This window comes from Hyla sarda, unplaced genomic scaffold, assembly GCF_029499605.1.
Source record: "Hyla sarda isolate aHylSar1 unplaced genomic scaffold, aHylSar1.hap1 scaffold_2861, whole genome shotgun sequence".
Lineage (NCBI taxonomy): Eukaryota > Metazoa > Chordata > Amphibia > Anura > Hylidae > Hyla > Hyla sarda.
In genome coordinates this window covers 1,468-29,214 of record NW_026609567.1, presented here as the reverse complement: position 1 = coordinate 29,214, position 27,747 = coordinate 1,468, and the positions used below count along the sequence as shown (strand labels likewise).

The 27,747-nt window shown below is 46.0% G+C and overlaps 12 non-coding genes across 12 annotated transcripts; all 12 read right to left on the bottom strand.

The window, feature by feature from the left end:
- Window positions 1-563: 563 nt before the first annotated feature.
- On the bottom strand, window positions 564-754 carry LOC130326681 (U2 spliceosomal RNA). The gene has a single exon (XR_008871250.1). It is a non-coding gene; the product is annotated as a U2 spliceosomal RNA (small nuclear RNA).
- Window positions 755-3,383: 2,629 nt separating this feature from the next.
- LOC130326680 (U2 spliceosomal RNA) lies at window positions 3,384-3,574 on the bottom strand. The gene has a single exon (XR_008871249.1). It is a non-coding gene; the product is annotated as a U2 spliceosomal RNA (small nuclear RNA).
- Window positions 3,575-5,668: 2,094 nt separating this feature from the next.
- Window positions 5,669-5,859, bottom strand: LOC130326679 (U2 spliceosomal RNA). The gene has a single exon (XR_008871248.1). It is a non-coding gene; the product is annotated as a U2 spliceosomal RNA (small nuclear RNA).
- A 2,085-nt stretch (window positions 5,860-7,944) lies between these two features.
- LOC130326678 (U2 spliceosomal RNA) lies at window positions 7,945-8,135 on the bottom strand. Its single transcript, XR_008871247.1, has one exon. It is a non-coding gene; the product is annotated as a U2 spliceosomal RNA (small nuclear RNA).
- A 2,087-nt stretch (window positions 8,136-10,222) lies between these two features.
- LOC130326676 (U2 spliceosomal RNA) lies at window positions 10,223-10,413 on the bottom strand. Its single transcript, XR_008871246.1, has one exon. It is a non-coding gene; the product is annotated as a U2 spliceosomal RNA (small nuclear RNA).
- Window positions 10,414-12,491: 2,078 nt separating this feature from the next.
- LOC130326675 (U2 spliceosomal RNA) lies at window positions 12,492-12,682 on the bottom strand. Its single transcript, XR_008871245.1, has one exon. It is a non-coding gene; the product is annotated as a U2 spliceosomal RNA (small nuclear RNA).
- Window positions 12,683-14,754: 2,072 nt separating this feature from the next.
- On the bottom strand, window positions 14,755-14,945 carry LOC130326674 (U2 spliceosomal RNA). Its single transcript, XR_008871244.1, has one exon. It is a non-coding gene; the product is annotated as a U2 spliceosomal RNA (small nuclear RNA).
- A 2,086-nt stretch (window positions 14,946-17,031) lies between these two features.
- LOC130326673 (U2 spliceosomal RNA) lies at window positions 17,032-17,222 on the bottom strand. Its single transcript, XR_008871243.1, has one exon. It is a non-coding gene; the product is annotated as a U2 spliceosomal RNA (small nuclear RNA).
- Window positions 17,223-19,297: 2,075 nt separating this feature from the next.
- LOC130326685 (U2 spliceosomal RNA) lies at window positions 19,298-19,488 on the bottom strand. Its single transcript, XR_008871254.1, has one exon. It is a non-coding gene; the product is annotated as a U2 spliceosomal RNA (small nuclear RNA).
- Window positions 19,489-21,569: 2,081 nt separating this feature from the next.
- Window positions 21,570-21,760, bottom strand: LOC130326684 (U2 spliceosomal RNA). The gene has a single exon (XR_008871253.1). It is a non-coding gene; the product is annotated as a U2 spliceosomal RNA (small nuclear RNA).
- Window positions 21,761-23,859: 2,099 nt separating this feature from the next.
- Window positions 23,860-24,050, bottom strand: LOC130326683 (U2 spliceosomal RNA). The gene has a single exon (XR_008871252.1). It is a non-coding gene; the product is annotated as a U2 spliceosomal RNA (small nuclear RNA).
- A 2,092-nt stretch (window positions 24,051-26,142) lies between these two features.
- LOC130326682 (U2 spliceosomal RNA) lies at window positions 26,143-26,333 on the bottom strand. The gene has a single exon (XR_008871251.1). It is a non-coding gene; the product is annotated as a U2 spliceosomal RNA (small nuclear RNA).
- Window positions 26,334-27,747: the final 1,414 nt, after the last annotated feature.

Below are 27,747 nucleotides of genomic sequence, written 5' to 3'. Positions count from 1 at the left end.
TGGAAGCATTTGTCTTTGCCTTTGCAATACCACAGAAGCAATGCATGGTCAATGTACAGCAATGACACACCTGTGTGAACAGCCAGGAGACCCCCCCCCCCCCCCCATGTTATGTTACATAGTTACATAGTTAGTACGGTCGAAAAAAGACATATGTCCATCAAGTTCAACCAGGGAATTAAGGGGTAGGGGTGTGGCGCGATATTGGGGAAGGGATGAGATTTTATATTTCTTCATAAGCATTAATCTTATTTTGTCAATTAGGAACATTCAGCACCCACCCGCTATCAAGGCAGCTGCCTATCATGTCATGCCCTACCTGCACAGGTGTGCTGGCTACTCAAATGATCCAATTAAGGAGGCCATTTAGTCAGCAGCAGCAGAAGTCCTGTGCCTGGACGCTCCAACAGCGGCCAGACACAAGCAGAAGCAGCAGAAGCAGCAGCAGCAGCACCACCTTTTGTTTTTTGGCTGCAGCAGCAAGGCCCACAGGGCTGGCTAGCTGGCTAGCCAGCAAGCAGGTAGCAATGAAAGTAGGAATCTTTCTTTTTAACCCTGTAAGGGGGTGGTGCACTGTACCCGAAGATACTGCCATATCGGGTCAATGCATAGGGCGACGGAAGCAAGCTTCGAAATCGGCCCCCGTTCTCAAAAATCCATTTAATATATGGTCCCCAGATAGGGGACGTATCAGATATTAAACTGATAAGAACAGATACTACACTTGATCTTAGCCAAAAGGCCGAGAAGCGATAACCGTGAAAGGGGCGGGCCCAACAAGGTCCCCTTCATGGGCACTATCACTGCTTGCTGTCAGGGAGGCTGCCAGACAATTTTCCATGCACACTCTGGGCTGGGGGGCAGTCAACCACCAGTACACACAGCAGAACCTAAACCCATACCATTATTGCTAAGCAGCAAGACAGGGGCCCATTGCACTCCCACGGGGCCTTTTTAAATGCAATCCATAACCCGGATTTGCCAGGAACCCTTCTTACTCATAGTTACATAGTTACATAGTTACATAGTTAGTACGGTCGAAAAAAGACATATGTCCATCAAGTTCAACCAGGGAATTAAGGGGTAGGGGTGTGGCGCGATATTGGGGAAGGGATGAGATTTTATATTTCTTCATAAGCATTAATCTTATTTTGTTCCAGGAATGTATCTAATCCTGTTTTAAAGCTGTTAATTGTTCCTGCTGTGACCAGTTCCTGAGGTAGACCGTTCCATAAATTCACAGTCCTCACGGTAAAGAAGGCGTGTCGCCCCTTGAGACTAAACTTTTTTTTCTCCAGACGGAGGGAGTGCCCCCTCGTCCTTTGGGGGGTTTAACCTGGAACAGTTTTTCTCCATATTTTTTGTATGGGCCATTAATATACTTATATACGTTTATCATATCCCCCCTTAAACGTCTCTTCTCAAGACTAAACAATTGTAACTCCTTTAATCGCTCCTCATAGCTAAGATGTTCCATGCCCCATATTAGTTTAGTCGCGCGTCTCTGCACCCTTTCCAACTCCGCAGTGTCCCTTTTATGGACAGGTGACTCCTCCTACTTGCATGTGACACTGGGCTTAGGATCTGCATAGGAAACACACACACAAGCACACACCTACCTTTGTTGCCTGCAGATGCCTCCTTGGCTGTCCCCAAACGGTATCAAACCAACACCCACGGGAAGCTGTAAGCATAGAGGACATGCCTGCACCCCATTGGACTTACCTGTGTGGGTTAAATCCGGGTTATTTGACAACCTATGGCGGTGATGGTTCTGCTCAGGCAGAGCAGTGCTGATGCTCCTCATAAAGCTGTCGCTGCTGTGAAGGTTCTAGGTGACATCACAAATCCCTATGGTTACATACACAACAAAGCTGGGTTGTTGTTGTTTACACTCTGCAAGGCCTGTGGAAGTGAGTGACATCATAGCACTGTAGTTCTGAGGGTTCTAGATGGATGCAACAATCTCCTGTTGCTTCTATGAAGGCCATAATAGACGACATCACCAAACAGCTCCATAGTCACATACACAGCAAAGGAGAGATGTTGTTTACACCTAGTGATGTCAGTGGTATTGAGTGACATCACAGCACAGTGCTAAGGCTCCTGGGCCTGGACACAGCAGCGGCTGCAATATCTCAACGGAGAATACGTTTATATATATGTGTGTGTGTGCGCGTATATATATATATATATATATATATATATATATTTCTCCGCCGAAATCACTTTTAAACCCATTTCCACCTTTTTTTCCCTTCTCTTCCTCTTACTTTTTTTTCACGTTTTTTTACGTTTTTCTCCTTTTCGCCTCTTTTCTGGGCGTATTATTCTTCTTTTTCTTCTTTTTTTTCGTCTAATGCATACCCCATCAGTGCAGCAATGCTTATTCAATACCGCCAGCAGATGGAGACACTGGGGGATAATTTTCTAAGGATTTATACTGATTTTTCCTGTCTGAATTTGTCGCACAGAAAGTTGCAGGCCAAATATGTGTGACATTTCTGCGACTTTAGCTTCTAGAGCATTTTTACAACATTATACATAGGTGCTGAATACATAAAAAGCGACTGTTCAGCGACAGACAAGTCGCATCGGCTGAAAGTAGGCCAGAATGTCAGTCCATGTTGGAGCAGGTTTAGATACAGTCTAAAGTATAGATCTCAAAGTCTGTGCACAGAATTTAGCAAGGGCCTCGCACCTTCTGATGCATCAGGTAGGTGCACAATAGCATAGCCTAACCCTCTGTACTTTGGTCTATATTGATGCGGGACATAGACAGCCAGCTGATGACCAATCCATTAGTGCAATGGATGGCTGGAAGCATTTGTCTTTGCCTTTGCAATACCACAGAAGCAATGCATGGTCAATGTACAGCAATGACACACCTGTGTGAACAGCCAGGAGACCCCCCCCCCCCCCCCCCATGTTATGTTACATAGTTACATAGTTAGTACGGTCGAAAAAAGACATATGTCCATCAAGTTCAACCAGGGAATTAAGGGGTAGGGGTGTGGCGCGATATTGGGGAAGGGATGAGATTTTATATTTCTTCATAAGCATTAATCTTATTTTGTCAATTAGGAACATTCAGCACCCACCCGCTATCAAGGCAGCTGCCTATCATGTCATGCCCTACCTGCACAGGTGTGCTGGCTACTCAAATGATCCAATTAAGGAGGCCATTTAGTCAGCAGCAGCAGAAGTCCTGTGCCTGGACGCTCCAACAGCGGCCAGACACAAGCAGAAGCAGCAGAAGCAGCAGCAGCAGCACCACCTTTTGTTTTTTGGCTGCAGCAGCAAGGCCCACAGGGCTGGCTAGCTGGCTAGCCAGCAAGCAGGTAGCAATGAAAGTAGGAATCTTTCTTTTTAACCCTGTAAGGGGGTGGTGCACTGTACCCGAAGATACTGCCATATCGGGTCAATGCATAGGGCGACGGAAGCAAGCTTCGAAATCGGCCCCCGTTCTCAAAAATCCATTTAATATATGGTCCCCAGATAGGGGACGTATCAGATATTAAACTGATAAGAACAGATACTACACTTGATCTTAGCCAAAAGGCCGAGAAGCGATAACCGTGAAAGGGGCGGGCCCAACAAGGTCCCCTTCATGGGCACTATCACTGCTTGCTGTCAGGGAGGCTGCCAGACAATTTTCCATGCACACTCTGGGCTGGGGGGCAGTCAACCACCAGTACACACAGCAGAACCTAAACCCATACCATTATTGCTAAGCAGCAAGACAGGGGCCCATTGCACTCCCACGGGGCCTTTTTAAATGCAATCCATAACCCGGATTTGCCAGGAACCCTTCTTACTCCTCCTACTTGCATGTGACACTGGGCTTAGGATCTGCATAGGAAACACACACACAAGCACACACCTACCTTTGTTGCCTGCAGATGCCTCCTTGGCTGTCCCCAAACGGTATCAAACCAACACCCACGGGAAGCTGTAAGCATAGAGGACATGCCTGCACCCCATTGGACTTACCTGTGTGGGTTAAATCCGGGTTATTTGACAACCTATGGCGGTGATGGTTCTGCTCAGGCAGAGCAGTGCTGATGCTCCTCATAAAGCTGTCGCTGCTGTGAAGGTTCTAGGTGACATCACAAATCCCTATGGTTACATACACAACAAAGCTGGGTTGTTGTTGTTTACACTCTGCAAGGCCTGTGGAAGTGAGTGACATCATAGCACTGTAGTTCTGAGGGTTCTAGATGGATGCAACAATCTCCTGTTGCTTCTATGAAGGCCATAATAGACGACATCACCAAACAGCTCCATAGTCACATACACAGCAAAGGAGAGATGTTGTTTACACCTAGTGATGTCAGTGGTATTGAGTGACATCACAGCACAGTGCTAAGGCTCCTGGGCCTGGACACAGCAGCGGCTGCAATATCTCAACGGAGAATACGTTTATATCTATGTGTGTGTGTGCGCGTATATATATATATATATATATATATATATATATATATATATATATATATATATATTTCTCCGCCGAAATCACTTTTAAACCCATTTCCACCTTTTTTTCCCTTCTCTTCCTCTTACTTTTTTTTCACGTTTTTTTACGTTTTTCTCCTTTTCGCCTCTTTTCTGGGCGTATTATTCTTCTTTTTCTTCTTTTTTTTCGTCTAATGCATACCCCATCAGTGCAGCAATGCTTATTCAATACCGCCAGCAGATGGAGACACTGGGGGATAATTTTCTAAGGATTTATACTGATTTTTCCTGTCTGAATTTGTCGCACAGAAAGTTGCAGGCCAAATATGTGTGACATTTCTGCGACTTTAGCTTCTAGAGCATTTTTACAACATTATACATAGGTGCTGAATACATAAAAAGCGACTGTTCAGCGACAGACAAGTCGCATCGGCTGAAAGTAGGCCAGAATGTCAGTCCATGTTGGAGCAGGTTTAGATACAGTCTAAAGTATAGATCTCAAAGTCTGTGCACAGAATTTAGCAAGGGCCTCGCACCTTCTGATGCATCAGGTAGGTGCACAATAGCATAGCCTAACCCTCTGTACTTTGGTCTATATTGATGCGGGACATAGACAGCCAGCTGATGACCAATCCATTAGTGCAATGGATGGCTGGAAGCATTTGTCTTTGCCTTTGCAATACCACAGAAGCAATGCATGGTCAATGTACAGCAATGACACACCTGTGTGAACAGCCAGGAGACCCCCCCCCCCCCATGTTATGTTACATAGTTACATAGTTAGTACGGTCGAAAAAAGACATATGTCCATCAAGTTCAACCAGGGAATTAAGGGGTAGGGGTGTGGCGCGATATTGGGGAAGGGATGAGATTTTATATTTCTTCATAAGCATTAATCTTATTTTGTCAATTAGGAACATTCAGCACCCACCCGCTATCAAGGCAGCTGCCTATCATGTCATGCCCTACCTGCACAGGTGTGCTGGCTACTCAAATGATCCAATTAAGGAGGCCATTTAGTCAGCAGCAGCAGAAGTCCTGTGCCTGGACGCTCCAACAGCGGCCAGACACAAGCAGAAGCAGCAGAAGCAGCAGCAGCAGCACCACCTTTTGTTTTTTGGCTGCAGCAGCAAGGCCCACAGGGCTGGCTAGCTGGCTAGCCAGCAAGCAGGTAGCAATGAAAGTAGGAATCTTTCTTTTTAACCCTGTAAGGGGGTGGTGCACTGTACCCGAAGATACTGCCATATCGGGTCAATGCATAGGGCGACGGAAGCAAGCTTCGAAATCGGCCCCCGTTCTCAAAAATCCATTTAATATATGGTCCCCAGATAGGGGACGTATCAGATATTAAACTGATAAGAACAGATACTACACTTGATCTTAGCCAAAAGGCCGAGAAGCGATAACCGTGAAAGGGGCGGGCCCAACAAGGTCCCCTTCATGGGCACTATCACTGCTTGCTGTCAGGGAGGCTGCCAGACAATTTTCCATGCACACTCTGGGCTGGGGGGCAGTCAACCACCAGTACACACAGCAGAACCTAAACCCATACCATTATTGCTAAGCAGCAAGACAGGGGCCCATTGCACTCCCACGGGGCCTTTTTAAATGCAATCCATAACCCGGATTTGCCAGGAACCCTTCTTACTCCTCCTACTTGCATGTGACACTGGGCTTAGGATCTGCATAGGAAACACACACACAAGCACACACCTACCTTTGTTGCCTGCAGATGCCTCCTTGGCTGTCCCCAAACGGTATCAAACCAACACCCACGGGAAGCTGTAAGCATAGAGGACATGCCTGCACCCCATTGGACTTACCTGTGTGGGTTAAACCCGGGTTATTTGACAACCTATGGCGGTGATGGTTCTGCTCAGGCAGAGCAGTGCTGATGCTCCTCATAAAGCTGTCGCTGCTGTGAAGGTTCTAGGTGACATCACAAATCCCTATGGTTACATACACAACAAAGCTGGGTTGTTGTTGTTTACACTCTGCAAGGCCTGTGGAAGTGAGTGACATCATAGCACTGTAGTTCTGAGGGTTCTAGATGGATGCAACAATCTCCTGTTGCTTCTATGAAGGCCATAATAGACGACATCACCAAACAGCTCCATAGTCACATACACAGCAAAGGAGAGATGTTGTTTACACCTAGTGATGTCAGTGGTATTGAGTGACATCACAGCACAGTGCTAAGGCTCCTGGGCCTGGACACAGCAGCGGCTGCAATATCTCAACGGAGAATACGTTTATATATATGTGTGTGTGTGCGCGTATATATATATATATATATATATATATATATATATATATATATATTTCTCCGCCGAAATCACTTTTAAACCCATTTCCACCTTTTTTTCCCTTCTCTTCCTCTTACTTTTTTTTCACGTTTTTTTACGTTTTTCTCCTTTTCGCCTCTTTTCTGGGCGTATTATTCTTCTTTTTCTTCTTTTTTTTCGTCTAATGCATACCCCATCAGTGCAGCAATGCTTATTCAATACCGCCAGCAGATGGAGACACTGGGGGATAATTTTCTAAGGATTTATACTGATTTTTCCTGTCTGAATTTGTCGCACAGAAAGTTGCAGGCCAAATATGTGTGACATTTCTGCGACTTTAGCTTCTAGAGCATTTTTACAACATTATACATAGGTGCTGAATACATAAAAAGCGACTGTTCAGCGACAGACAAGTCGCATCGGCTGAAAGTAGGCCAGAATGTCAGTCCATGTTGGAGCAGGTTTAGATACAGTCTAAAGTATAGATCTCAAAGTCTGTGCACAGAATTTAGCAAGGGCCTCGCACCTTCTGATGCATCAGGTAGGTGCACAATAGCATAGCCTAACCCTCTGTACTTTGGTCTATATTGATGCGGGACATAGACAGCCAGCTGATGACCAATCCATTAGTGCAATGGATGGCTGGAAGCATTTGTCTTTGCCTTTGCAATACCACAGAAGCAATGCATGGTCAATGTACAGCAATGACACACCTGTGTGAACAGCCAGGAGACCCCCCCCCCCCCCATGTTATGTTACATAGTTACATAGTTAGTACGGTCGAAAAAAGACATATGTCCATCAAGTTCAACCAGGGAATTAAGGGGTAGGGGTGTGGCGCGATATTGGGGAAGGGATGAGATTTTATATTTCTTCATAAGCATTAATCTTATTTTGTCAATTAGGAACATTCAGCACCCACCCGCTATCAAGGCAGCTGCCTATCATGTCATGCCCTACCTGCACAGGTGTGCTGGCTACTCAAATGATCCAATTAAGGAGGCCATTTAGTCAGCAGCAGCAGAAGTCCTGTGCCTGGACGCTCCAACTGCGGCCAGACACAAGCAGAAGCAGCAGAAGCAGCAGCAGCAGCACCACCTTTTGTTTTTTGGCTGCAGCAGCAAGGCCCACAGGGCTGGCTAGCTGGCTAGCCAGCAAGCAGGTAGCAATGAAAGTAGGAATCTTTCTTTTTAACCCTGTAAGGGGGTGGTGCACTGTACCCGAAGATACTGCCATATCGGGTCAATGCATAGGGCGACGGAAGCAAGCTTCGAAATCGGCCCCCGTTCTCAAAAATCCATTTAATATATGGTCCCCAGATAGGGGACGTATCAGATATTAAACTGATAAGAACAGATACTACACTTGATCTTAGCCAAAAGGCCGAGAAGCGATAACCGTGAAAGGGGCGGGCCCAACAAGGTCCCCTTCATGGGCACTATCACTGCTTGCTGTCAGGGAGGCTGCCAGACAATTTTCCATGCACACTCTGGGCTGGGGGGCAGTCAACCACCAGTACACACAGCAGAACCTAAACCCATACCATTATTGCTAAGCAGCAAGACAGGGGCCCATTGCACTCCCACGGGGCCTTTTTAAATGCAATCCATAACCCGGATTTGCCAGGAACCCTTCTTACTCCTCCTACTTGCATGTGACACTGGGCTTAGGATCTGCATAGGAAACACACACACAAGCACACACCTACCTTTGTTGCCTGCAGATGCCTCCTTGGCTGTCCCCAAACGGTATCAAACCAACACCCACGGGAAGCTGTAAGCATAGAGGACATGCCTGAACCCCATTGGACTTACCTGTGTGGGTTAAATCCGGGTTATTTGACAACCTATGGTGGTGATGGTTCTGCTCAGGCAGAGCAGTGCTGATGCTCCTCATAAAGCTGTCGCTGCTGTGAAGGTTCTAGGTGACATCACAAATCCCTATGGTTACATACACAACAAAGCTGGGTTGTTGTTGTTTACACTCTGCAAGGCCTGTGGAAGTGAGTGACATCATAGCACTGTAGTTCTGAGGGTTCTAGATGGATGCAACAATCTCCTGTTGCTTCTATGAAGGCCATAATAGACGACATCACCAAACAGCTCCATAGTCACATACACAGCAAAGGAGAGATGTTGTTTACACCTAGTGATGTCAGTGGTATTGAGTGACATCACAGCACAGTGCTAAGGCTCCTGGGCCTGGACACAGCAGCGGCTGCAATATCTCAACGGAGAATACGTTTATATATATGTGTGTGTGTGCGCGTATATATATATATATATATATATATATATATATATATATATATATTTCTCCGCCGAAATCACTTTTAAACCCATTTCCACCTTTTTTTCCCTTCTCTTCCTCTTACTTTTTTTTCACGTTTTTTTACGTTTTTCTCCTTTTCGCCTCTTTTCTGGGCGTATTATTCTTCTTTTTCTTCTTTTTTTTCGTCTAATGCATACCCCATCAGTGCAGCAATGCTTATTCAATACCGCCAGCAGATGGAGACACTGGGGGATAATTTTCTAAGGATTTATACTGATTTTTCCTGTCTGAATTTGTCGCACAGAAAGTTGCAGGCCAAATATGTGTGACATTTCTGCGACTTTAGCTTCTAGAGCATTTTTACAACATTATACATAGGTGCTGAATACATAAAAAGCGACTGTTCAGCGACAGACAAGTCGCATCGGCTGAAAGTAGGCCAGAATGTCAGTCCATGTTGGAGCAGGTTTAGATACAGTCTAAAGTATAGATCTCAAAGTCTGTGCACAGAATTTAGCAAGGGCCTCGCACCTTCTGATGCATCAGGTAGGTGCACAATAGCATAGCCTAACCCTCTGTACTTTGGTCTATATTGATGCGGGACATAGACAGCCAGCTGATGACCAATCCATTAGTGCAATGGATGGCTGGAAGCATTTGTCTTTGCCTTTGCAATACCACAGAAGCAATGCATGGTCAATGTACAGCAATGACACACCTGTGTGAACAGCCAGGAGACCCCCCCCCCCCCCCCATGTTATGTTACATAGTTACATAGTTAGTACGGTCGAAAAAAGACATATGTCCATCAAGTTCAACCAGGGAATTAAGGGGTAGGGGTGTGGCGCGATATTGGGGAAGGGATGAGATTTTATATTTCTTCATAAGCATTAATCTTATTTTGTCAATTAGGAACATTCAGCACCCACCCGCTATCAAGGCAGCTGCCTATCATGTCATGCCCTACCTGCACAGGTGTGCTGGCTACTCAAATGATCCAATTAAGGAGGCCATTTAGTCAGCAGCAGCAGAAGTCCTGTGCCTGGACGCTCCAACAGCGGCCAGACACAAGCAGAAGCAGCAGAAGCAGCAGCAGCAGCACCACCTTTTGTTTTTTGGCTGCAGCAGCAAGGCCCACAGGGCTGGCTAGCTGGCTAGCCAGCAAGCAGGTAGCAATGAAAGTAGGAATCTTTCTTTTTAACCCTGTAAGGGGGTGGTGCACTGTACCCGAAGATACTGCCATATCGGGTCAATGCATAGGGCGACGGAAGCAAGCTTCGAAATCGGCCCCCGTTCTCAAAAATCCATTTAATATATGGTCCCCAGATAGGGGACGTATCAGATATTAAACTGATAAGAACAGATACTACACTTGATCTTAGCCAAAAGGCCGAGAAGCGATAACCGTGAAAGGGGCGGGCCCAACAAGGTCCCCTTCATGGGCACTATCACTGCTTGCTGTCAGGGAGGCTGCCAGACAATTTTCCATGCACACTCTGGGCTGGGGGGCAGTCAACCACCAGTACACACAGCAGAACCTAAACCCATACCATTATTGCTAAGCAGCAAGACAGGGGCCCATTGCACTCCCACGGGGCCTTTTTAAATGCAATCCATAACCCGGATTTGCCAGGAACCCTTCTTACTCCTCCTACTTGCATGTGACACTGGGCTTAGGATCTGCATAGGAAACACACACACAAGCACACACCTACCTTTGTTGCCTGCAGATGCCTCCTTGGCTGTCCCCAAACGGTATCAAACCAACACCCACGGGAAGCTGTAAGCATAGAGGACATGCCTGCACCCCATTGGACTTACCTGTGTGGGTTAAATCCGGGTTATTTGACAACCTATGGCGGTGATGGTTCTGCTCAGGCAGAGCAGTGCTGATGCTCCTCATAAAGCTGTCGCTGCTGTGAAGGTTCTAGGTGACATCACAAATCCCTATGGTTACATACACAACAAAGCTGGGTTGTTGTTGTTTACACTCTGCAAGGCCTGTGGAAGTGAGTGACATCATAGCACTGTAGTTCTGAGGGTTCTAGATGGATGCAACAATCTCCTGTTGCTTCTATGAAGGCCATAATAGACGACATCACCAAACAGCTCCATAGTCACATACACAGCAAAGGAGAGATGTTGTTTACACCTAGTGATGTCAGTGGTATTGAGTGACATCACAGCACAGTGCTAAGGCTCCTGGGCCTGGACACAGCAGCGGCTGCAATATCTCAACGGAGAATACGTTTATATATATGTGTGTGTGTGCGCGTATATATATATATATATATATATATATATATATATATATATATTTCTCCGCCGAAATCACTTTTAAACCCATTTCCACCTTTTTTTCCCTTCTCTTCCTCTTACTTTTTTTTCACGTTTTTTTACGTTTTTCTCCTTTTCGCCTCTTTTCTGGGCGTATTATTCTTCTTTTTCTTCTTTTTTTTCGTCTAATGCATACCCCATCAGTGCAGCAATGCTTATTCAATACCGCCAGCAGATGGAGACACTGGGGGATAATTTTCTAAGGATTTATACTGATTTTTCCTGTCTGAATTTGTCGCACAGAAAGTTGCAGGCCAAATATGTGTGACATTTCTGCGACTTTAGCTTCTAGAGCATTTTTACAACATTATACATAGGTGCTGAATACATAAAAAGCGACTGTTCAGCGACAGACAAGTCGCATCGGCTGAAAGTAGGCCAGAATGTCAGTCCATGTTGGAGCAGGTTTAGATACAGTCTAAAGTATAGATCTCAAAGTCTGTGCACAGAATTTAGCAAGGGCCTCGCACCTTCTGATGCATCAGGTAGGTGCACAATAGCATAGCCTAACCCTCTGTACTTTGGTCTATATTGATGCGGGACATAGACAGCCAGCTGATGACCAATCCATTAGTGCAATGGATGGCTGGAAGCATTTGTCTTTGCCTTTGCAATACCACAGAAGCAATGCATGGTCAATGTACAGCAATGACACACCTGTGTGAACAGCCAGGAGACCCCCCCCCCCCCCCCCCATGTTATGTTACATAGTTACATAGTTAGTACGGTCGAAAAAAGACATATGTCCATCAAGTTCAACCAGGGAATTAAGGGGTAGGGGTGTGGCGCGATATTGGGGAAGGGATGAGATTTTATATTTCTTCATAAGCATTAATCTTATTTTGTCAATTAGGAACATTCAGCACCCACCCGCTATCAAGGCAGCTGCCTATCATGTCATGCCCTACCTGCACAGGTGTGCTGGCTACTCAAATGATCCAATTAAGGAGGCCATTTAGTCAGCAGCAGCAGAAGTCCTGTGCCTGGACGCTCCAACAGCGGCCAGACACAAGCAGAAGCAGCAGCAGCAGCACCACCTTTTGTTTTTTGGCTGCAGCAGCAAGGCCCACAGGGCTGGCTAGCTGGCTAGCCAGCAAGCAGGTAGCAATGAAAGTAGGAATCTTTCTTTTTAACCCTGTAAGGGGGTGGTGCACTGTACCCGAAGATACTGCCATATCGGGTCAATGCATAGGGCGACGGAAGCAAGCTTCGAAATCGGCCCCCGTTCTCAAAAATCCATTTAATATATGGTCCCCAGATAGGGGACGTATCAGATATTAAACTGATAAGAACAGATACTACACTTGATCTTAGCCAAAAGGCCGAGAAGCGATAACCGTGAAAGGGGCGGGCCCAACAAGGTCCCCTTCATGGGCACTATCACTGCTTGCTGTCAGGGAGGCTGCCAGACAATTTTCCATGCACACTCTGGGCTGGGGGGCAGTCAACCACCAGTACACACAGCAGAACCTAAACCCATACCATTATTGCTAAGCAGCAAGACAGGGGCCCATTGCACTCCCACGGGGCCTTTTTAAATGCAATCCATAACCCGGATTTGCCAGGAACCCTTCTTACTCCTCCTACTTGCATGTGACACTGGGCTTAGGATCTGCATAGGAAACACACACACAAGCACACACCTACCTTTGTTGCCTGCAGATGCCTCCTTGGCTGTCCCCAAACGGTATCAAACCAACACCCACGGGAAGCTGTAAGCATAGAGGACATGCCTGCACCCCATTGGACTTACCTGTGTGGGTTAAATCCGGGTTATTTGACAACCTATGGCGGTGATGGTTCTGCTCAGGCAGAGCAGTGCTGATGCTCCTCATAAAGCTGTCGCTGCTGTGAAGGTTCTAGGTGACATCACAAATCCCTATGGTTACATACACAACAAAGCTGGGTTGTTGTTGTTTACACTCTGCAAGGCCTGTGGAAGTGAGTGACATCATAGCACTGTAGTTCTGAGGGTTCTAGATGGATGCAACAATCTCCTGTTGCTTCTATGAAGGCCATAATAGACGACATCACAAAACAGCTCCATAGTCACATACACAGCAAAGGAGAGATGTTGTTTACACCTAGTGATGTCAGTGGTATTGAGTGACATCACAGCACAGTGCTAAGGCTCCTGGGCCTGGACACAGCAGCGGCTGCAATATCTCAACGGAGAATACGTTTATATATATGTGTGTGTGTGCGCGTATATATATATATATATATATATATATATATTTCTCCGCCGAAATCACTTTTAAACCCATTTCCACCTTTTTTTCCCTTCTCTTCCTCTTACTTTTTTTTCACGTTTTTTTACGTTTTTCTCCTTTTCGCCTCTTTTCTGGGCGTATTATTCTTCTTTTTCTTCTTTTTTTCGTCTAATGCATACCCCATCAGTGCAGCAATGCTTATTCAATACCGCCAGCAGATGGAGACACTGGGGGATAATTTTCTAAGGATTTATACTGATTTTTCCTGTCTGAATTTGTCGCACAGAAAGTTGCAGGCCAAATATGTGTGACATTTCTGCGACTTTAGCTTCTAGAGCATTTTTACAACATTATACATAGGTGCTGAATACATAAAAAGCGACTGTTCAGCGACAGACAAGTCGCATCGGCTGAAAGTAGGCCAGAATGTCAGTCCATGTTGGAGCAGGTTTAGATACAGTCTAAAGTATAGATCTCAAAGTCTGTGCACAGAATTTAGCAAGGGCCTCGCACCTTCTGATGCATCAGGTAGGTGCACAATAGCATAGCCTAACCCTCTGTACTTTGGTCTATATTGATGCGGGACATAGACAGCCAGCTGATGACCAATCCATTAGTGCAATGGATGGCTGGAAGCATTTGTCTTTGCCTTTGCAATACCACAGAAGCAATGCATGGTCAATGTAAAGCAATGACACACCTGTGTGAACAGCCAGGAGACCCCCCCCCCCCCCCCATGTTATGTTACATAGTTACATAGTTAGTACGGTCGAAAAAAGACATATGTCCATCAAGTTCAACCAGGGAATTAAGGGGTAGGGGTGTGGCGCGATATTGGGGAAGGGATGAGATTTTATATTTCTTCATAAGCATTAATCTTATTTTGTCAATTAGGAACATTCAGCACCCACCCGCTATCAAGGCAGCTGCCTATCATGTCATGCCCTACCTGCACAGGTGTGCTGGCTACTCAAATGATCCAATTAAGGAGGCCATTTAGTCAGCAGCAGCAGAAGTCCTGTGCCTGGACGCTCCAACAGCGGCCAGACACAAGCAGAAGCAGCAGAAGCAGCAGCAGCAGCACCACCTTTTGTTTTTTGGCTGCAGCAGCAAGGCCCACAGGGCTGGCTAGCTGGCTAGCCAGCAAGCAGGTAGCAATGAAAGTAGGAATCTTTCTTTTTAACCCTGTAAGGGGGTGGTGCACTGTACCCGAAGATACTGCCATATCGGGTCAATGCATAGGGCGACGGAAGCAAGCTTCGAAATCGGCCCCCGTTCTCAAAAATCCATTTAATATATGGTCCCCAGATAGGGGACGTATCAGATATTAAACTGATAAGAACAGATACTACACTTGATCTTAGCCAAAAGGCCGAGAAGCGATAACCGTGAAAGGGGCGGGCCCAACAAGGTCCCCTTCATGGGCACTATCACTGCTTGCTGTCAGGGAGGCTGCCAGACAATTTTCCATGCACACTCTGGGCTGGGGGGCAGTCAACCACCAGTACACACAGCAGAACCTAAACCCATACCATTATTGCTAAGCAGCAAGACAGGGGCCCATTGCACTCCCACGGGGCCTTTTTAAATGCAATCCATAACCCGGATTTGCCAGGAACCCTTCTTACTCCTCCTACTTGCATGTGACACTGGGCTTAGGATCTGCATAGGAAACACACACACAAGCACACACCTACCTTTGTTGCCTGCAGATGCCTCCTTGGCTGTCCCCAAACGGTATCAAACCAACACCCACGGGAAGCTGTAAGCATAGAGGACATGCCTGCACCCCATTGGACTTACCTGTGTGGGTTAAATCCGGGTTATTTGACAACCTATGGCGGTGATGGTTCTGCTCAGGCAGAGCAGTGCTGATGCTCCTCATAAAGCTGTCGCTGCTGTGAAGGTTCTAGGTGACATCACAAATCCCTATGGTTACATACACAACAAAGCTGGGTTGTTGTTGTTTACACTCTGCAAGGCCTGTGGAAGTGAGTGACATCATAGCACTGTAGTTCTGAGGGTTCTAGATGGATGCAACAATCTCCTGTTGCTTCTATGAAGGCCATAATAGACGACATCACCAAACAGCTCCATAGTCACATACACAGCAAAGGAGAGATGTTGTTTACACCTAGTGATGTCAGTGGTATTGAGTGACATCACAGCACAGTGCTAAGGCTCCTGGGCCTGGACACAGCAGCGGCTGCAATATCTCAACGGAGAATACGTTTATATATATGTGTGTGTGTGCGCGTATATATATATATATATATATATATATATATATATATATATATTTCTCCGCCGAAATCACTTTTAAACCCATTTCCACCTTTTTTTCCCTTCTCTTCCTCTTACTTTTTTTTCACGTTTTTTTACGTTTTTCTCCTTTTCGCCTCTTTTCTGGGCGTATTATTCTTCTTTTTCTTCTTTTTTTTCGTCTAATGCATACCCCATCAGTGCAGCAATGCTTATTCAATACCGCCAGCAGATGGAGACACTGGGGGATAATTTTCTAAGGATTTATACTGATTTTTCCTGTCTGAATTTGTCGCACAGAAAGTTGCAGGCCAAATATGTGTGACATTTCTGCGACTTTAGCTTCTAGAGCATTTTTACAACATTATACATAGGTGCTGAATACATAAAAAGCGACTGTTCAGCGACAGACAAGTCGCATCGGCTGAAAGTAGGCCAGAATGTCAGTCCATGTTGGAGCAGGTTTAGATACAGTCTAAAGTATAGATCTCAAAGTCTGTGCACAGAATTTAGCAAGGGCCTCGCACCTTCTGATGCATCAGGTAGGTGCACAATAGCATAGCCTAACCCTCTGTACTTTGGTCTATATTGATGCGGGACATAGACAGCCAGCTGATGACCAATCCATTAGTGCAATGGATGGCTGGAAGCATTTGTCTTTGCCTTTGCAATACCACAGAAGCAATGCATGGTCAATGTACAGCAATGACACACCTGTGTGAACAGCCAGGAGACCCCCCCCCCCCCCCCCATGTTATGTTACATAGTTACATAGTTAGTACGGTCGAAAAAAGACATATGTCCATCAAGTTCAACCAGGGAATTAAGGGGTAGGGGTGTGGCGCGATATTGGGGAAGGGATGAGATTTTATATTTCTTCATAAGCATTAATCTTATTTTGTCAATTAGGAACATTCAGCACCCACCCGCTATCAAGGCAGCTGCCTATCATGTCATGCCCTACCTGCACAGGTGTGCTGGCTACTCAAATGATCCAATTAAGGAGGCCATTTAGTCAGCAGCAGCAGAAGTCCTGTGCCTGGACGCTCCAACAGCGGCCAGACACAAGCAGAAGCAGCAGAAGCAGCAGCAGCAGCACCACCTTTTGTTTTTTGGCTGCAGCAGCAAGGCCCACAGGGCTGGCTAGCTGGCTAGCCAGCAAGCAGGTAGCAATGAAAGTAGGAATCTTTCTTTTTAACCCTGTAAGGGGGTGGTGCACTGTACCCGAAGATACTGCCATATCGGGTCAATGCATAGGGCGACGGAAGCAAGCTTCGAAATCGGCCCCCGTTCTCAAAAATCCATTTAATATATGGTCCCCAGATAGGGGACGTATCAGATATTAAACTGATAAGAACAGATACTACACTTGATCTTAGCCAAAAGGCCGAGAAGCGATAACCGTGAAAGGGGCGGGCCCAACAAGGTCCCCTTCATGGGCACTATCACTGCTTGCTGTCAGGGAGGCTGCCAGACAATTTTCCATGCACACTCTGGGCTGGGGGGCAGTCAACCACCAGTACACACAGCAGAACCTAAACCCATACCATTATTGCTAAGCAGCAAGACAGGGGCCCATTGCACTCCCACGGGGCCTTTTTAAATGCAATCCATAACCCGGATTTGCCAGGAACCCTTCTTACTCCTCCTACTTGCATGTGACACTGGGCTTAGGATCTGCATAGGAAACACACACACAAGCACACACCTACCTTTGTTGCCTGCAGATGCCTCCTTGGCTGTCCCCAAACGGTATCAAACCAACACCCACGGGAAGCTGTAAGCATAGAGGACATGCCTGCACCCCATTGGACTTACCTGTGTGGGTTAAATCCGGGTTATTTGACAACCTATGGCGGTGATGGTTCTGCTCAGGCAGAGCAGTGCTGATGCTCCTCATAAAGCTGTCGCTGCTGTGAAGGTTCTAGGTGACATCACAAATCCCTATGGTTACATACACAACAAAGCTGGGTTGTTGTTGTTTACACTCTGCAAGGCCTGTGGAAGTGAGTGACATCATAGCACTGTAGTTCTGAGGGTTCTAGATGGATGCAACAATCTCCTGTTGCTTCTATGAAGGCCATAATAGACGACATCACCAAACAGCTCCATAGTCACATACACAGCAAAGGAGAGATGTTGTTTACACCTAGTGATGTCAGTGGTATTGAGTGACATCACAGCACAGTGCTAAGGCTCCTGGGCCTGGACACAGCAGCGGCTGCAATATCTCAACGGAGAATACGTTTATATATATGTGTGTGTGTGCGCGTATATATATATATATATATATATATATATATATATATATATTTCTCCGCCGAAATCACTTTTAAACCCATTTCCACCTTTTTTTCCCTTCTCTTCCTCTTACTTTTTTTTCACGTTTTTTTACGTTTTTCTCCTTTTCGCCTCTTTTCTGGGCGTATTATTCTTCTTTTTCTTCTTTTTTTTCGTCTAATGCATACCCCATCAGTGCAGCAATGCTTATTCAATACCGCCAGCAGATGGAGACACTGGGGGATAATTTTCTAAGGATTTATACTGATTTTTCCTGTCTGAATTTGTCGCACAGAAAGTTGCAGGCCAAATATGTGTGACATTTCTGCGACTTTAGCTTCTAGAGCATTTTTACAACATTATACATAGGTGCTGAATACATAAAAAGCGACTGTTCAGCGACAGACAAGTCGCATCGGCTGAAAGTAGGCCAGAATGTCAGTCCATGTTGGAGCAGGTTTAGATACAGTCTAAAGTATAGATCTCAAAGTCTGTGCACAGAATTTAGCAAGGGCCTCGCACCTTCTGATGCATCAGGTAGGTGCACAATAGCATAGCCTAACCCTCTGTACTTTGGTCTATATTGATGCGGGACATAGACAGCCAGCTGATGACCAATCCATTAGTGCAATGGATGGCTGGAAGCATTTGTCTTTGCCTTTGCAATACCACAGAAGCAATGCATGGTCAATGTACAGCAATGACACACCTGTGTGAACAGCCAGGAGACCCCCCCCCCCCCCCCCATGTTATGTTACATAGTTACATAGTTAGTACGGTCGAAAAAAGACATATGTCCATCAAGTTCAACCAGGGAATTAAGGGGTAGGGGTGTGGCGCGATATTGGGGAAGGGATGAGATTTTATATTTCTTCATAAGCATTAATCTTATTTTGTCAATTAGGAACATTCAGCACCCACCCGCTATCAAGGCAGCTGCCTATCATGTCATGCCCTACCTGCACAGGTGTGCTGGCTACTCAAATGATCCAATTAAGGAGGCCATTTAGTCAGCAGCAGCAGAAGTCCTGTGCCTGGACGCTCCAACAGCGGCCAGACACAAGCAGAAGCAGCAGCAGCAGCACCACCTTTTGTTTTTTGGCTGCAGCAGCAAGGCCCACAGGGCTGGCTAGCTGGCTAGCCAGCAAGCAGGTAGCAATGAAAGTAGGAATCTTTCTTTTTAACCCTGTAAGGGGGTGGTGCACTGTACCCGAAGATACTGCCATATCGGGTCAATGCATAGGGCGACGGAAGCAAGCTTCGAAATCGGCCCCCGTTCTCAAAAATCCATTTAATATATGGTCCCCAGATAGGGGACGTATCAGATATTAAACTGATAAGAACAGATACTACACTTGATCTTAGCCAAAAGGCCGAGAAGCGATAACCGTGAAAGGGGCGGGCCCAACAAGGTCCCCTTCATGGGCACTATCACTGCTTGCTGTCAGGGAGGCTGCCAGACAATTTTCCATGCACACTCTGGGCTGGGGGGCAGTCAACCACCAGTACACACAGCAGAACCTAAACCCATACCATTATTGCTAAGCAGCAAGACAGGGGCCCATTGCACTCCCACGGGGCCTTTTTAAATGCAATCCATAACCCGGATTTGCCAGGAACCCTTCTTACTCCTCCTACTTGCATGTGACACTGGGCTTAGGATCTGCATAGGAAACACACACACAAGCACACACCTACCTTTGTTGCCTGCAGATGCCTCCTTGGCTGTCCCCAAACGGTATCAAACCAACACCCACGGGAAGCTGTAAGCATAGAGGACATGCCTGCACCCCATTGGACTTACCTGTGTGGGTTAAATCCGGGTTATTTGACAACCTATGGCGGTGATGGTTCTGCTCAGGCAGAGCAGTGCTGATGCTCCTCATAAAGCTGTCGCTGCTGTGAAGGTTCTAGGTGACATCACAAATCCCTATGGTTACATACACAACAAAGCTGGGTTGTTGTTGTTTACACTCTGCAAGGCCTGTGGAAGTGAGTGACATCATAGCACTGTAGTTCTGAGGGTTCTAGATGGATGCAACAATCTCCTGTTGCTTCTATGAAGGCCATAATAGACGACATCACAAAACAGCTCCATAGTCACATACACAGCAAAGGAGAGATGTTGTTTACACCTAGTGATGTCAGTGGTATTGAGTGACATCACAGCACAGTGCTAAGGCTCCTGGGCCTGGACACAGCAGCGGCTGCAATATCTCAACGGAGAATACGTTTATATATATGTGTGTGTGTGCGCGTATATATATATATATATATATATATATATATATATATTTCTCCGCCGAAATCACTTTTAAACCCATTTCCACCTTTTTTTCCCTTCTCTTCCTCTTACTTTTTTTTCACGTTTTTTTACGTTTTTCTCCTTTTCGCCTCTTTTCTGGGCGTATTATTCTTCTTTTTCTTCTTTTTTTTCGTCTAATGCATACCCCATCAGTGCAGCAATGCTTATTCAATACCGCCAGCAGATGGAGACACTGGGGGATAATTTTCTAAGGATTTATACTGATTTTTCCTGTCTGAATTTGTCGCACAGAAAGTTGCAGGCCAAATATGTGTGACATTTCTGCGACTTTAGCTTCTAGAGCATTTTTACAACATTATACATAGGTGCTGAATACATAAAAAGCGACTGTTCAGCGACAGACAAGTCGCATCGGCTGAAAGTAGGCCAGAATGTCAGTCCATGTTGGAGCAGGTTTAGATACAGTCTAAAGTATAGATCTCAAAGTCTGTGCACAGAATTTAGCAAGGGCCTCGCACCTTCTGATGCATCAGGTAGGTGCACAATAGCATAGCCTAACCCTCTGTACTTTGGTCTATATTGATGCGGGACATAGACAGCCAGCTGATGACCAATCCATTAGTGCAATGGATGGCTGGAAGCATTTGTCTTTGCCTTTGCAATACCACAGAAGCAATGCATGGTCAATGTACAGCAATGACACACCTGTGTGAACAGCCAGGAGACCCCCCCCCCCCCCCCCCATGTTATGTTACATAGTTACATAGTTAGTACGGTCGAAAAAAGACATATGTCCATCAAGTTCAACCAGGGAATTAAGGGGTAGGGGTGTGGCGCGATATTGGGGAAGGGATGAGATTTTATATTTCTTCATAAGCATTAATCTTATTTTGTCAATTAGGAACATTCAGCACCCACCCGCTATCAAGGCAGCTGCCTATCATGTCATGCCCTACCTGCACAGGTGTGCTGGCTACTCAAATGATCCAATTAAGGAGGCCATTTAGTCAGCAGCAGCAGAAGTCCTGTGCCTGGACGCTCCAACAGCGGCCAGACACAAGCAGAAGCAGCAGAAGCAGCAGCAGCAGCACCACCTTTTGTTTTTTGGCTGCAGCAGCAAGGCCCACAGGGCTGGCTAGCTGGCTAGCCAGCAAGCAGGTAGCAATGAAAGTAGGAATCTTTCTTTTTAACCCTGTAAGGGGGTGGTGCACTGTACCCGAAGATACTGCCATATCGGGTCAATGCATAGGGCGACGGAAGCAAGCTTCGAAATCGGCCCCCGTTCTCAAAAATCCATTTAATATATGGTCCCCAGATAGGGGACGTATCAGATATTAAACTGATAAGAACAGATACTACACTTGATCTTAGCCAAAAGGCCGAGAAGCGATAACCGTGAAAGGGGCGGGCCCAACAAGGTCCCCTTCATGGGCACTATCACTGCTTGCTGTCAGGGAGGCTGCCAGACAATTTTCCATGCACACTCTGGGCTGGGGGGCAGTCAACCACCAGTACACACAGCAGAACCTAAACCCATACCATTATTGCTAAGCAGCAAGACAGGGGCCCATTGCACTCCCACGGGGCCTTTTTAAATGCAATCCATAACCCGATTTGCCAGGAACCCTTCTTACTCCTCCTACTTGCATGTGACACTGGGCTTAGGATCTGCATAGGAAACACACACACAAGCACACACCTACCTTTGTTGCCTGCAGATGCCTCCTTGGCTGTCCCCAAACGGTATCAAACCAACACCCACGGGAAGCTGTAAGCATAGAGGACATGCCTGCACCCCATTGGACTTACCTGTGTGGGTTAAATCCGGGTTATTTGACAACCTATGGCGGTGATGGTTCTGCTCAGGCAGAGCAGTGCTGATGCTCCTCATAAAGCTGTCGCTGCTGTGAAGGTTCTAGGTGACATCACAAATCCCTATGGTTACATACACAACAAAGCTGGGTTGTTGTTGTTTACACTCTGCAAGGCCTGTGGAAGTGAGTGACATCATAGCACTGTAGTTCTGAGGGTTCTAGATGGATGCAACAATCTCCTGTTGCTTCTATGAAGGCCATAATAGACGACATCACCAAACAGCTCCATAGTCACATACACAGCAAAGGAGAGATGTTGTTTACACCTAGTGATGTCAGTGGTATTGAGTGACATCACAGCACAGTGCTAAGGCTCCTGGGCCTGGACACAGCAGCGGCTGCAATATCTCAACGGAGAATACGTTTATATATATGTGTGTGTGTGCGCGTATATATATATATATATATATATATATATATATATATATATATATATATATTTCTCCGCCGAAATCACTTTTAAACCCATTTCCACCTTTTTTTCCCTTCTCTTCCTCTTACTTTTTTTCACGTTTTTTTACGTTTTTCTCCTTTTCGCCTCTTTTCTGGGCGTATTATTCTTCTTTTTCTTCTTTTTTTTCGTCTAATGCATACCCCATCAGTGCAGCAATGCTTATTCAATACCGCCAGCAGATGGAGACACTGGGGGATAATTTTCTAAGGATTTATACTGATTTTTCCTGTCTGAATTTGTCGCACAGAAAGTTGCAGGCCAAATATGTGTGACATTTCTGCGACTTTAGCTTCTAGAGCATTTTTACAACATTATACATAGGTGCTGAATACATAAAAAGCGACTGTTCAGCGACAGACAAGTCGCATCGGCTGAAAGTAGGCCAGAATGTCAGTCCATGTTGGAGCAGGTTTAGATACAGTCTAAAGTATAGATCTCAAAGTCTGTGCACAGAATTTAGCAAGGGCCTCGCACCTTCTGATGCATCAGGTAGGTGCACAATAGCATAGCCTAACCCTCTGTACTTTGGTCTATATTGATGCGGGACATAGACAGCCAGCTGATGACCAATCCATTAGTGCAATGGATGGCTGGAAGCATTTGTCTTTGCCTTTGCAATACCACAGAAGCAATGCATGGTCAATGTACAGCAATGACACACCTGTGTGAACAGCCAGGAGACCCCCCCCCCCCCCCCCCCCCCCATGTTATGTTACATAGTTACATAGTTAGTACGGTCGAAAAAAGACATATGTCCATCAAGTTCAACCAGGGAATTAAGGGGTAGGGGTGTGGCGCGATATTGGGGAAGGGATGAGATTTTATATTTCTTCATAAGCATTAATCTTATTTTGTCAATTAGGAACATTCAGCACCCACCCGCTATCAAGGCAGCTGCCTATCATGTCATGCCCTACCTGCACAGGTGTGCTGGCTACTCAAATGATCCAATTAAGGAGGCCATTTAGTCAGCAGCAGCAGAAGTCCTGTGCCTGGGACGCTCCAACAGCGGCCAGACACAAGCAGAAGCAGCAGAAGCAGCAGCAGCAGCACCACCTTTTGTTTTTTGGCTGCAGCAGCAAGGCCCACAGGGCTGGCTAGCTGGCTAGCCAGCAAGCAGGTAGCAATGAAAGTAGGAATCTTTCTTTTTAACCCTGTAAGGGGGTGGTGCACTGTACCCGAAGATACTGCCATATCGGGTCAATGCATAGGGCGACGGAAGCAAGCTTCGAAATCGGCCCCCGTTCTCAAAAATCCATTTAATATATGGTCCCCAGATAGGGGACGTATCAGATATTAAACTGATAAGAACAGATACTACACTTGATCTTAGCCAAAAGGCCGAGAAGCGATAACCGTGAAAGGGGCGGGCCCAACAAGGTCCCCTTCATGGGCACTATCACTGCTTGCTGTCAGGGAGGCTGCCAGACAATTTTCCATGCACACTCTGGGCTGGGGGGCAGTCAACCACCAGTACACACAGCAGAACCTAAACCCATACCATTATTGCTAAGCAGCAAGACAGGGGCCCATTGCACTCCCACGGGGCCTTTTTAAATGCAATCCATAACCCGGATTTGCCAGGAACCCTTCTTACTCCTCCTACTTGCATGTGACACTGGGCTTAGGATCTGCATAGGAAACACACACACAAGCACACACCTACCTTTGTTGCCTGCAGATGCCTCCTTGGCTGTCCCCAAACGGTATCAAACCAACACCCACGGGAAGCTGTAAGCATAGAGGACATGCCTGCACCCCATTGGACTTACCTGTGTGGGTTAAATCCGGGTTATTTGACAACCTATGGCGGTGATGGTTCTGCTCAGGCAGAGCAGTGCTGATGCTCCTCATAAAGCTGTCGCTGCTGTGAAGGTTCTAGGTGACATCACAAATCCCTATGGTTACATACACAACAAAGCTGGGTTGTTGTTGTTTACACTCTGCAAGGCCTGTGGAAGTGAGTGACATCATAGCACTGTAGTTCTGAGGGTTCTAGATGGATGCAACAATCTCCTGTTGCTTCTATGAAGGCCATAATAGACGACATCACCAAACAGCTCCATAGTCACATACACAGCAAAGGAGAGATGTTGTTTACACCTAGTGATGTCAGTGGTATTGAGTGACATCACAGCACAGTGCTAAGGCTCCTGGGCCTGGACACAGCAGCGGCTGCAATATCTCAACGGAGAATACGTTTATATATATGTGTGTGTGTGCGCGTATATATATATATATATATATATATATATATATATATATATATATATATTTCTCCGCCGAAATCACTTTTAAACCCATTTCCACCTTTTTTTCCCTTCTCTTCCTCTTACTTTTTTTTCACGTTTTTTTACGTTTTTCTCCTTTTCGCCTCTTTTCTGGGCGTATTATTCTTCTTTTTCTTCTTTTTTTTCGTCTAATGCATACCCCATCAGTGCAGCAATGCTTATTCAATACCGCCAGCAGATGGAGACACTGGGGGATAATTTTCTAAGGATTTATACTGATTTTTCCTGTCTGAATTTGTCGCACAGAAAGTTGCAGGCCAAATATGTGTGACATTTCTGCGACTTTAGCTTCTAGAGCATTTTTACAACATTATACATAGGTGCTGAATACATAAAAAGCGACTGTTCAGCGACAGACAAGTCGCATCGGCTGAAAGTAGGCCAGAATGTCAGTCCATGTTGGAGCAGGTTTAGATACAGTCTAAAGTATAGATCTCAAAGTCTGTGCACAGAATTTAGCAAGGGCCTCGCACCTTCTGATGCATCAGGTAGGTGCACAATAGCATAGCCTAACCCTCTGTACTTTGGTCTATATTGATGCGGGACATAGACAGCCAGCTGATGACCAATCCATTAGTGCAATGGATGGCTGGAAGCATTTGTCTTTGCCTTTGCAATACCACAGAAGCAATGCATGGTCAATGTACAGCAATGACACACCTGTGTGAACAGCCAGGAGACCCCCCCCCCCCCCCCCATGTTATGTTACATAGTTACATAGTTAGTACGGTCGAAAAAAGACATATGTCCATCAAGTTCAACCAGGGAATTAAGGGGTAGGGGTGTGGCGCGATATTGGGGAAGGGATGAGATTTTATATTTCTTCATAAGCATTAATCTTATTTTGTCAATTAGGAACATTCAGCACCCACCCGCTATCAAGGCAGCTGCCTATCATGTCATGCCCTACCTGCACAGGTGTGCTGGCTACTCAAATGATCCAATTAAGGAGGCCATTTAGTCAGCAGCAGCAGAAGTCCTGTGCCTGGACGCTCCAACAGCGGCCAGACACAAGCAGAAGCAGCAGAAGCAGCAGCAGCAGCACCACCTTTTGTTTTTTGGCTGCAGCAGCAAGGCCCACAGGGCTGGCTAGCTGGCTAGCCAGCAAGCAGGTAGCAATGAAAGTAGGAATCTTTCTTTTTAACCCTGTAAGGGGGTGGTGCACTGTACCCGAAGATACTGCCATATCGGGTCAATGCATAGGGCGACGGAAGCAAGCTTCGAAATCGGCCCCCGTTCTCAAAAATCCATTTAATATATGGTCCCCAGATAGGGGACGTATCAGATATTAAACTGATAAGAACAGATACTACACTTGATCTTAGCCAAAAGGCCGAGAAGCGATAACCGTGAAAGGGGCGGGCCCAACAAGGTCCCCTTCATGGGCACTATCACTGCTTGCTGTCAGGGAGGCTGCCAGACAATTTTCCATGCACACTCTGGGCTGGGGGGCAGTCAACCACCAGTACACACAGCAGAACCTAAACCCATACCATTATTGCTAAGCAGCAAGACAGGGGCCCATTGCACTCCCACGGGGCCTTTTTAAATGCAATCCATAACCCGGATTTGCCAGGAACCCTTCTTACTCCTCCTACTTGCATGTGACACTGGGCTTAGGATCTGCATAGGAAACACACACACAAGCACACACCTACCTTTGTTGCCTGCAGATGCCTCCTTGGCTGTCCCCAAACGGTATCAAACCAACACCCACGGGAAGCTGTAAGCATAGAGGACATGCCTGCACCCCATTGGACTTACCTGTGTGGGTTAAATCCGGGTTATTTGACAACCTATGGCGGTGATGGTTCTGCTCAGGCAGAGCAGTGCTGATGCTCCTCATAAAGCTGTCGCTGCTGTGAAGGTTCTAGGTGACATCACAAATCCCTATGGTTACATACACAACAAAGCTGGGTTGTTGTTGTTTACACTCTGCAAGGCCTGTGGAAGTGAGTGACATCATAGCACTGTAGTTCTGAGGGTTCTAGATGGATGCAACAATCTCCTGTTGCTTCTATGAAGGCCATAATAGACGACATCACCAAACAGCTCCATAGTCACATACACAGCAAAGGAGAGATGTTGTTTACACCTAGTGATGTCAGTGGTATTGAGTGACATCACAGCACAGTGCTAAGGCTCCTGGGCCTGGACACAGCAGCGGCTGCAATATCTCAACGGAGAATACGTTTATATATATGTGTGTGTGTGCGCGTATATATATATATATATATATATATATATATATATATATATATATATTTCTCCGCCGAAATCACTTTTAAACCCATTTCCACCTTTTTTTCCCTTCTCTTCCTCTTACTTTTTTTTCACGTTTTTTTACGTTTTTCTCCTTTTCGCCTCTTTTCTGGGCGTATTATTCTTCTTTTTCTTCTTTTTTTTCGTCTAATGCATACCCCATCAGTGCAGCAATGCTTATTCAATACCGCCAGCAGATGGAGACACTGGGGGATAATTTTCTAAGGATTTATACTGATTTTTCCTGTCTGAATTTGTCGCACAGAAAGTTGCAGGCCAAATATGTGTGACATTTCTGCGACTTTAGCTTCTAGAGCATTTTTACAACATTATACATAGGTGCTGAATACATAAAAAGCGACTGTTCAGCGACAGACAAGTCGCATCGGCTGAAAGTAGGCCAGAATGTCAGTCCATGTTGGAGCAGGTTTAGATACAGTCTAAAGTATAGATCTCAAAGTCTGTGCACAGAATTTAGCAAGGGCCTCGCACCTTCT